The following is a 10029-nucleotide window of genomic DNA, read 5'->3' as shown; positions in this document are numbered from 1 at the left end:
TATATATATACATACATATATATATATATATATAATCCAAGATTTAAATATTTAAGTTGTTTTTATCGTTTTGTTCATGACGTTTTTAGGCATATATGTGGCAACGCACTATCTTTAAGATGGTGTGAGCTTCAGGACCAGTGCATAGCTCTGCTTTCATGAGCGTAAAACAGATAAGAGTTATGTCTTCCTCCTAAATATAGCAGCCAATCTTTCTCATAAGTGAGCATCTCACCCCCACTCAAGACGGCTACTTTATATACTTGTGTTATTTGTGTTATTTGTATGTTACCATTAAGAAATGGGGCGGCCAATTTGGTTACTGCAACAAAACCTACGCTTCGCCGGTGGATCTAGTAGTAGTTTATTAAAAATTGATTATTAGCGACGGAAGCAGTATTAGTATTTAAAGGCAGTCTTTACATCCAACTTAACGTGAATCTTTTGGTAAAACACCAAATGCTATGTTATTAGCTTTGAGAGAACCTTTCATATCGAGGTTTGCTGTATAAAAGCACACAACGCAAACAAGAATCTTCTGTTATGGACGATGGAACTACCATACTCGTGATTTCAGTCTACTGGGCCATCATCATCAACAAATGCCTATATGAGAAGATCTCTCAAGGCTAATAACGCCGTATTTGGTGTTCTAACAAGACATCCACGTTAAGTTGGATATAAAGATTGCATTCTAGTAGTAGCTATTTCTGCTGGTTAGTTAAACTGCTGTTCATAAAATGGATCCTGTGATCAGATATGTGACGGGGCATCTACAGCATATTTTAGCAAAAAGAAGGTAACTCCAAATCATATACATTTAGGCACCTTGGACAAACACAACATGTTATACGTATATTTAAACTACCAACTAACAGAAGTTAAAGGAACTTATGCAGTTATAAGAACTTAGTAGTTAGGGTTTGCAAAAGGGAAAAATATTTAAAACAGTATCTGAAAGTATTCATTATAGCTTACCATCTACCTGGTATGGCTACAAAAGCATGTATACTGTAAATTAAAATAGGAAGAGAGTAGTAAAACTATTACAGTGAAGCAGACTATGAATAACTAATGCAGTTTTACACTTCTAAATACCGATTTGTATTCCATTAGCAGTGCTGTGCTGTGTTCATAGGCAATATGTTAAGTCTTTGCTAGTTTACTTTGCTTAAGAGTGTCTAGATACTAGGGAAGATGTAGCTTAGTGTCCTGCTCAATAACTGTTTTTTCATGTTGTACAACTAAACCGTGGTCTTTTACTAAGCAGCTTGAAGCTATTCCAACAGATTTTCAAATCGATAGGGTCATGAATTCAACATATTCAAATCACTACGTGTGTTTGTTACCATATTTATATATAAATTAGTAACATGTATGAGTGGTAGCATGCTGCAACAACAATATCTTAAATAATATGACATTATAAAATATTTAGGTAACAGCAAACTGTTATACTATTTTTAATGCCTAGTCATTATCGGTTAATCATCCAGTTAAAATTGATTCTACGATTAATAATTACCTTTGCCATTCATATTGCACTGATAAGAGTTAAAAGAGAGCTGTTAACTGGAAAAGTCTGTCGTCAGTAACTGAAATGTGTTATCGTTGTTGATTGTTATAAAAACGAAGACTAAAACGAAATAAGTTCACATTGAAAGTGCTCATTGATATTCTATTACATCTACATGATTTATATCACTTAAACAGTAAACCAAGAGCTGACACAACTTCAGATCCAGAAACAGATAACTAGTCGCGAAACTTGACCTACAAGATGAGAATAAGAAACTTTAGGGTTTTTGTTTTGTTTTAATATATCGTATTCAAGAATGACTATACAAATTTTAAAATAAATGTGAAGGAAATTGAAAATGATATTGGTGATCTGTTTAATGAAAATAAATATTCATATTGAGAATATGTACAGTAATTTAACAACTTTTTGGGCAATCTAACTTATGTTATAGTGTTTGTGGAGCGTCATGAAGTTTCTAAAACATATGATATCGATAAAAATATTTCTGGCACCATAAAAGGAAAATGAAATGCTCTGATGCTTTTTCTAGGTTACTATTGAAGTAAATATAATCAATATTAAGTTATCCCGCTACCGTCCCGAAACTCAGTCCGATTCGCAACTCTGGCAGGACGGATCGCCTGTGGCCCGCTATATTTCAAGGTTGTGCCCCAGCATGGCTGCAGTCCAAAGACTGAAACAAGTAAAAGAATATATATGTATGTATGTGTTTATATATATATATATATATATATATATATATATATATTTATTTATTTATTTATTTATACACACACACACAGAGAAAGAGAGTTTAAATTATAGGTATTTATATTGGTAAACACATTATAACAAACTTTAATCATAGTAATGATCAGTTTAGGACAGCTGGTTGTCAAGTAAGATACGATATTTTCTTCATTTTTTTTAATACAGGTCTGGGGTGGGGTAATATAAATCTTAATTTGATATAATTTAAAGAACCCATATTGTGCAAATATTAAGTTTACATATACGAGAGAGAATAAAAATGTCTGACGCATGTCCTTCCCTAATTGTTGCAGTTAATACAGATCATCATTTCTTCCAAATATTTGGCGGGATTAAGAATTTAAAATTAAAAAATTCCTTGGATAAAGATGCATAGACTCATATATTTATTTATCTGTTACTTATAACGAAGTATTTAAAGTTTCTAGTTGGTGGTAATATTTTATTCTTTTTAGAAATCCTCAGCATGATGTAACGTTTAACTTATTTATTACTCTGTGGATATCGAGTCTATGTCTCCTCGTTATCTTGGTGACCACTGCAAAACTTGTGCATAAACTCCATCCTTTTTATATCTTAATTCGCTGAATTTTGAGATCGTTTTGTATGAATCGTAGCACATTCACGATTCACATATCGCTTGTGTTTTATTATTTGACTCCGATTCGATTAGATCGCGAACTCTTGTTATAATGCTAACAGCGGTGACTTACATTCGGTTCGTTCAGAACATTTTAGAAGAATTTAATTATAGTTTACTTTATGATTCATACGAATCATAAAATTAAATTTATTGTTGGTTTACCTTGGATTCAACGATAGATAAGTTTACATTTTAAACAAAGTGAACAGTGCAAATATATGACTACACAGATTTCACATTTCTGTTCTCATATTATTTATTCAATGGAAACACTCAAACAATAAAAAAATTTCTCAAAGCAAAAAATAAGTTAGCAAACTATCATTGTATACAGCGCTTTACTTCTACGAAATCACTTAGACTTACCGTATCCTTATCAGATTTCTTAATAAATTTGTTTGACATCTCTCATTCTAAATACCTTTCATACCCAAATGTCATGTTTGTCATTATTCTAATTACTGCTTTGTAATGATCGTGTGGGTAAGGTGTCACCGAGTTAAATCACTTAACTCGACTTGCTTCAGTTTACTAAGCTTCAAATAACCTACTAGAATTATCTGAAGGTGTGAGTGTCAGAGGTAAGATCCCAGCGAGTCTGAAATTCAGTTCTGGTTTCTTTTCTTCCCCACCCTTTTTATTTAGTCTGAGGAGGTGGGACATCATCTATAACCTTTACAAGCCCACTCAGACAAGTGAGGTCGATGCAGTTGATGTTCATCTTATATGAATATCATGAACGTTACCATGCTTACTTCCTCACAGTTAAAATTATTGCGTATACCTGGATAGCGCAGCGGGAAACTACTTCATTGTAACTTATCCTTAATTGCATGAGCCTTTTAAAGATCAGTTTCAATTCTAAAGGGGGAACCCCGACTCGGTAGTGTGACTTCCTAGATATAGAAGTCCAATTCTTTTACAGTATAACCTACTGTCTTAGAATGAGCAATAAAGTTCTAGATACAGAGGAAAGGTAGATAGTTTTCTACAGCGTGATAACTACTGCGTTAGGATCATATTCATTCTAATTCTGATTAAAGGCATTTACACAGAATTTCAGTGTGGAAACTAGAAGTGAGAAAGTCTTGCACTATCTGAGGGTCGTTCGTTCAAATCCACAACAATTTCCATGAGTTTCTCAACAGACCATTCTAAGGAGCTGCAGTTTGGTAGAGTAGTAGTGGCAGTCGATCTTCTGTTCAAACCAAGGAAACTATATTTCCATTTTTGTTTCCAAATTACAGATACTATCAGGATGGAATTTGAACTCAGAGTGCAGGGAACCCGTAGAAATATGACAAGCCATTCATTTAACATTCTAATCACCCTACCAACTCGTCACCACAGTACATACATACACATGCACACATATATGCATTCATACATATATTTACTCATATTCATAACTATATGTAAGTATGTATGTATGTATGCATGCATATATACATACATACATACAGGCATACATACATACATACATACATACATACATACATACATACATACATACATACATACATACGTACGTACATACACGCAATATTACATATATATAAGTAGATTATAAACGCATGTATGTAATGTTGTAGTAAGAATTTTTTATAAGTGTTAGTAGTATTAAGGAAGCTTTTAATTTTGTCCGAGTGGAGAAAAATATCCCTCGAATTGTGAAGCGTCTTTCAATTGTTTAAATTCTATTGAAATTTGTTGGTCGTATTTTACTCTTCTGTTTAGTATGCGCAGCTCCAATTCAAAAGATTCCATCAACTTATATTGCGGTGGACATTTCAGAGTTTTAAAGCCGAACTTCTTATGTGTAAGCAGATTAGGGTCATTTTTCTCGGATGAAGAACGCTTTACAACGCATTCTCTATATAAATGCTTCGGATTTTTTAAGTAACCTCTTTTATATATTTTCTGAAAGAATGGTTATATACTTTGCCAAAAAAAAATCCAATAGATGTTGAATCATAGCTTTAAAGAGCAACATAGAAAGGGGATATGCAAACGTGTAAATTATCCAAAAGTGAAAAAATAGAAAGAATTCAGAACAAAGATGTAGAATAGGATATAAATTATATTTTAAGCTGAACTTACATAGATTGTGAATATTAGTTTCACGTCTCAACGATTTTTAAATAATTAATTTAATAAATGAAACAATTTGGTATTTATTTAGAGAATACGTTATAGAAACTTTTCAAGAAAGACGTTAATTATACAAACTTTTTTGTTGTAGATAAAACATTATTACACAAGTTTATCACTTAATCGTCTCCTTGTCTTTTGATATGTGGCAACAAAATGACGAATATTTCATTCCCGTTAATTAAATATATTACATACACACATTCACACACAGACTCATGTATAGTTAAATATGCATGCATAAATATATACATGGGGAGGAAATTAAGATAAACACAAGTATAAATACATACTCACATACATATATATATATACATATGCAGATATATATATATATATATATATATATATGTGTGTGTGTGTGTGTGTGTGTGTGTGTGTGTGTGTGTGTGTGTGTGTGTGTGTGTGTGTGTGTGTGTGTATATATATATATATATATATACAAATATAATATATACACAGATATATATACATATGTATATACATATATGTGTGTGTGTGTGTGTGTGTGTGTGTGTGTGTGTGTGTGTGTGTATGTATGTATGTATGTATGTATGTATATACACACACATACACACGCACGCATGCACACACGTAGCTATCTAATTCTGTTTTGTTCAGTGTGGTTTACTGTTTTGCAATAGTTCCTTGTAAATCACACTCGATCATAAATTTAAACTAATAATATACTACAAAAACATCAAAACCCACAACCTCATAATCAATAACACACCACAAGCATGTAAACCCGAGAACAAGCAACTAATGAACAAATTAATCTATAAATTTGACAGTAAAACTGTAAGTTGCAGACTTCATGACTCTGAAATCTATACATATAGAAAGCCACAAAAACTGCAGCATTTGTATTGGCAAGTTTGCTTCCCATTCACACGGTTTTGGGTTCTATCCCACTACGTGGAACATTGCGCACGTGTCCTCTACTATAGCTCCCGGCCAACTAAAACCTTGTGAAGGGATTTGGTAGACGGAAACTGAAAGAAACCTGTCGTGTGTATGTATATATTTTTATGTATATGTGTATCTATGGGTGTATACGTTGTACTTATGTTTGTCCCCACACGTCTTTACGTTTACACACCGCTTGACAACTGGTGTTAGATTGTTTATATCCCCGAAACTTAGCGGTGCAGCAAAAGAGAGCGGTAGAATAAGTACCAAGTTTTTAAAAATTACAAGTACTGGAATCGATTTGTCCGACTAAACCCTTCAAGGTGGTGTCTCAGCATGGCTGCAGTCCAATGACTGAAACAAGTAAAAGAGAGATAAAACAAGGAAAAGATTTATAAATCTCTGAACTTATAAATTGTGAAGTGTCTTTGAGAAAATAAATTGATCTTCTATGAAGTTTTGACAATGATCATCTCAGTTTTTTTATCAACAGAGCTATCTCCCCATTGTATTACAGTACAACTGCTTGAGTATTTTCCAGCCACCTAACCGTTAGTACAATCCAAAATCAGAATCAGCATGACACAGCTTGTGACAAAGCTGCTACTTTGAATAACCAGCACGATCTATCCGTCGAATCTTCTAAAAGATTTTGTGCATCTTATTTCATTCACAATGTTTGAATCAACTCGAGGTTATGAAGAAAGACCGTGCAGTAGAATCAATATCGGGCCTTAATAAGTATTAGGTCTAGTCAGCGACCTGTCACGATACAGGACAGTATTAGAGATATATTAGTTCCCCTCACGCTTGTTGAACCACAGACAATAATATTTATGCTTCGAATAATAAATTGAATATTTGATCTGAAGATCACTAATGTTTCTAGCGCAAAAGCATGATGTATACTTGCTAGTTATTTTATAAAATGAACATTAATTATAAAAAGAACATTAATTTGCATTAGCCATGAAAAGGTCAGTGGATTCCTAAAACATATCTCACAGGTATATTCTGTGGTCGATAGTTCCTTCACTTTCCTTTCATCTTCTTCTTGTAATATGAAATAATTTGATGAGTTGTAATTAAAGTGTTAGGTAGCATATAAATATTTATTCATCTTCGGTGTTTTGACTGATGACAATTATGCTTATCTACAATTATGTTTATCTCTCGGCGGTATGTGTGTACGTGTGTGGCTGGGTGTCTGCATGAATACGTGAGTATGAGCTACATGCATATGTTATTCTTCATTATTTCCCTTTCTGGTGCGGAAATTCTTTCCAAAATATTAACTATTCTGTTTCAAAGACGACATATTGATTCTTTGTAACGTCTAAACAATTTCTTTCAAAGAATATTTTACTGAACTGCACAAAATTATTCGTACTAGAAAAAGAAAAAGAAAAACGAAAGAAAACGATCAACTTCCCTTGATTCACGTATATGTTTCATGTTTCATTCTTCCGTTGCTGTTTGATCTTTTTCTAATGAGGAATACTTCATTCTTCAACTATTCAATGCTTTTACTATTCAATACGAGCTTATTTTTCTTTTAATAACCATCTCAGATGTTTGAACTAGAAACAAAAACAGATGATATTTGTTTTGCGCTAAGTTCAGCGAAAAAAATAGTTAATGTTTGGAATTAGTCAAAGACGGCTAAATAAAATATGCTATTTTATTTATTGGAATGAATTTTCTAAGGCATTATGTTTATTATTGTTTTTACAATATTTGCTAAAGTACTACCACGTCGAACATATTTCCTTATTGCTGTTTATGCATTTGCCATATAATTTTAATGCACAAAACAGCAATAATAAAAATATATCCATGTATTTTTATAGTTATTTTCAAATAAGTTTTCAATAATTAAGAACTGTAGGGCAGTCAAAATTACCAAAAGGAAAGATCGACTTGTTTTAAGTTTAAATCCCACCAGTATGTACCACTAAAATACCGATATCAATTCATCCTTTTCCAGGAAAATTCATTTGTGTTTCTTGAGAAATATACATCTTAAACTTTTATATAAAGAAGTGCTCTCAAGCCCCAGTTTCTATTCTAATAAACAAAATTTACCCCAAATCTAAATTCAAGGAATTTTATTTGCTATTGTAGTCATTACCATTTTAGCATTTCTATATTTTATGACATTATTACAATATCTCTGGCTCACAAAATCCTAATGATAACCAGTTAGACTTTTGGCACAAGGCCAGAAATTTCAGGGGAGGAGGTTCAACTGGTAGTTATTTTATCGACCTCGAAGGATGAAAGGCAATGTCGACCTAGCGGAATTTTAAACTCAGAACATGAAGACGGACGAAATGCCGTTAAGCGTTTTGCCCGGCGTGCTAACGACTCTGCCAGCTCGCTCCCTTGTTTCTTATAGAAATATTAACTGGAAAATTTTACTACCATTACTATGAAGAAAATGGACGTATTTCTTTGTTTAACATGTATTGCAATACGATAACTGTTTAACCTCTAATATTTGCTTTCATTAATTCAAATGTTATGCGGTCGCAATGGTACTGCTGAAGAATTATTACCATATGATGATTTAGAGAAGCAGCTGGAATGATCCACTGTTGCTTTCTTCAAAACTAAGAGAAGAATTTATCTCAATATCGCAAGTTAACGTGATATTCGTCTGTTCAACAGACTCGAAATGGTATAGCAGTAAAATATAATTCTTAAAATTATCTATTTACTGATAGACAGATTGAGGAAACGTGAATTAAGTGTGTTTGCAATTCACTCAGTACCTGAATTCTTCACACTTTGACCTGTCTTTACAAACAAAACCTTAAAACAGCCTTTGTTTAAGTATCTGGGAATTGCAGCACAGTTATTTACTTTTATTGTCTTGGGATTTACACTTTTACCTTCGGTGTGAATCTAATACATTCATAATAGGATTAAATCAGACATTTTGCTCATTTGTCACATTGTAGTTATGTGCGAGGTTTTGAGGGAAGTTTATATAACGCTAAAGAAATTGTCTCTGCCTGAGTTATTATCATTAGTCCGTCTTCACTAAATGACCTCTGTTATTTTAAACTTGATGCACCAAATCAATGAACTAGCTTATCTTCACTTCCCTGTACGTTTTCTTTCTAATCCTTTCTTAGTTTTACCACCCTTTAACTCAAATACAATATGAACTTCATAACGTACCGACTCAAATTCATTTCCCAGATTTTAAACTCTTGAAAATAGTGTATTATGTCGTTCTGTTTTTTTCCGGACTAATAAATATAAATCTTCAAGAACTGGTCATTCATATTCCATCCATGAACGAGATATCTTGCAAATGCCGAGTTTACTATGTTCGCCATCGAAAATGTGGAGACATTGTAAAATTGATAAATTGTTGAATGCTGTTTTCACTACTCACATTATATCTACCGATATTGTTGTCTGGAAAGGTTTCAATCCACCAATCTGATTTTTCCATATATGTATGAGTGATATATTTTAATCCCTTGGCTTTGTGGGGGGTGCGCGTGTGTGTATGTGTGTATGTGTGTAACAAAGGGGAAAAAGGATTAAAAATCCAGGCAAATATTTTTTAAGCATTCCATAGGGATCTAACTTCACTAAATTGTCCAGTGAAAGCCATTGGTCCACATCGACTGTAAAATTATTTTCAGCTGCCCGTCCAATTTTCAAAACCCGAAATTCAAATAGCGAATAAATTTAGGATGAAGTCAAAGAGTATGGGAAAAAAGCACAAATTATGAAGAATTATGCAGTCTTTATTTCTCTTACGCGTTTTTCAGATGGAATGGCATTTCAAAATTCTGCCATGCAGAAATCATATATATTTATATGAAATCGATTAATATGTATGATTTCTGCATAGCAGAATTATGAAATGCCATTCTATCCGAAACGCACCTAAGCGAATTAAAGAACGTATAATTTTCCATTCATTTTGTTTTTCATACAAACACACACACACACACACACACACACACACACACACACACACACACACACACACACACACACACACACA

The 10029-nt window shown here is 32.9% G+C and overlaps 1 protein-coding gene across 1 annotated transcript in view; it reads left to right on the top strand.

Moving 5' to 3' along the window:
• The window catches only part of LOC106883934 (protein Wnt-5b), a 295413-nt gene that overhangs the window by 283790 nt on the left and 1594 nt on the right, over nt 1-10029 (top strand). The window lies entirely within an intron of this gene.

The sequence above is a fragment of the Octopus bimaculoides genome, chromosome 3, assembly GCF_001194135.2.
Source record: "Octopus bimaculoides isolate UCB-OBI-ISO-001 chromosome 3, ASM119413v2, whole genome shotgun sequence".
In the NCBI taxonomy this organism is placed as follows: domain Eukaryota; kingdom Metazoa; phylum Mollusca; class Cephalopoda; order Octopoda; family Octopodidae; genus Octopus; species Octopus bimaculoides.
The sequence above is the reverse complement of the archived record's forward strand: the minus strand, read 5'-3'. Positions and strand labels throughout refer to the sequence as shown.